The following is a 2,057-nucleotide window of genomic DNA, read 5'->3' on the forward strand; positions in this document are numbered from 1 at the left end:
AGCGGCCACATCCGATAGGAGCATTGATCTGCCATATGGGCTGTGCTTCCCAGGGATGGGAAACTGAGGCCCAGTACTGGAGTGCAGCATCTTCTACTTATGAATGCTACCCTCGAACTAGAAGTGCCTCTGTCTGGGGATACTGCCAGGCACTTGCTTCCTCCCTCCCTTTCATAACCACAGCTTAGGCTGAGGCAGTCCAAACAGGCGAGGCTGGGCCTCCAGGCCCCAGAATGCCAATTAGAGAGACAAGTAAAGTAATGGTGGTTTATACCTTTACTCCCAGCACCTGTGAGACTGAGGCATGAGGATTACTGTTAGTTGAAGGTCACCCTGGCATACAAAATGAGATCCAGGTCAACCTGCGCTACAGTGAGATCCTATTGCCAGAGGGTGGTAAAGTTGAATGGTGCAGAGGGAGTTATCCAGTGTAGCCATATTGGGATAAATCTGATAAAAGGGTTCAATGATCCGAAATTCATGTTTGGGGTACCCACATGAGCTTTCGGATTAAGTCAGGGAAGATTGTGGCAAGTGATTCATACCTCTTGGTGTGAAGAATTAATCACTCTTGGTCTAGATAAGGAGCTGCCTACTCCCACCCATCACCATCTCATTTACCCCCAAGTTGTCCTCATCTGCGGAGAGGACAGCCTGAAGTAGGAACAAGACAAATTAGTCAGACACTCCTTCAGTGTTGATCATTCAGACACACAAGAGAGTGCCAGGTTCTAGGTAAAGAAAACTGAAGAAGGAAGACAGAGGACCAGCCTTTCCTTCTGCTTCCGGTTAGCTGTGAGGAATCGAGGCCTTTGTAGCGCACTCCAGCTCCTACGGGCCTGCTTTAGTCTACGTGGCCCCACTGCATCTGATTCTGTCCCATGCAAAGAGATAGACTGTGGGTCTCCATGTCCCCCACCCGTCTTAACTCCCATGTGTTCCTCGCAGCCTATCCCCACCCACCCATCAGTCTCCCCAAACCTCCATCAGGGACAAGTGAGCATGCGCTGCAGCCGCGTGAGCCTCGGTGCAGTGCTTGGTGCTCCGCGCAAGTCTGCAGCTGATGCTGTTAAGAGATTGCTCCTGGTTGCCAGGAGGGAAGCTGCTTTTGCTCCCCATGTTGGCCACCTGCGCTCGCCGGCCTCAAAGGCATGCCCTAGAGTGGACACCTGGCGGCTTTCGGGAGAGCTGGCACAGGGAAACTGAGCTTAGCAGCCAGTGCTGGAGACAGCGAGTTCCCCCAGCCTAGCTCTGAGGAAAAACTTTCCTGGTTGATAGAGGGGGGAAAGTACAGCCCAGTGTTCGCCAGCCAGATTCTCCTCCCTCCCCCCTCCTCCCCCAGCCTCCGAATCAATACATTCTGAATCTAATCTAATAACAGAGATTTAACGAGGGGATAATGCGCGTGGAGCCGCCAGGCGCTTTGTCTCTTCTTTCAGGAGGCAGCTGGGGCCCATTATCTGGGGACAATGCCCCATGCTAATCACTCCCTCTGCCTCCCTCTGCATGTTTGGGGGAGGGGCGATGCCGGGCAAGAAGGGGCAGCTCCTATGACTGCACTGGAGGCAGGGAGGATAAAGTCAGACTGGTCCAACCCACCCTGCACAATTGCCTTGGCCTGACACCAACTCCTGGGCTCTTTTCTCTAGCCACATGGGGTGCCCTGACCTTTGAGGGGTCGAGGGTGCCTCACCAAGGCATGCACCCCGCTACCACTAGGTATGAGCTGGGAGTTGGATGCTTTTTGTCTTTTCATTTTTCTAACGTAGTCCTCTATATTTTAAGCGATTCCACCGAGGCCTGTGATGGCTAGCTCTGAGTGGCATGCTTAGAGAATGAGAATACCCCACCTTAAAATAGAAGCCTGGCTCTTCAGTCTCCTCTCTGGCTCTTTCTCTGTCTCCCCCCCCCCCCCCCCACCAACCACCCCGCCTCCCCGGAGTCCAGAGCTATACTTGAACATCCCACTGCTTTCTGAAACGTGTTTACTGTTGTGGAGTCTCAGACCCCAAGTATAAAATCTGTCCCTACCCTGGGTCTCCTTGTGTGTCCACCTA

Source organism: Apodemus sylvaticus, chromosome 7 (assembly GCF_947179515.1).
Source record: "Apodemus sylvaticus chromosome 7, mApoSyl1.1, whole genome shotgun sequence".
Lineage (NCBI taxonomy): Eukaryota > Metazoa > Chordata > Mammalia > Rodentia > Muridae > Apodemus > Apodemus sylvaticus.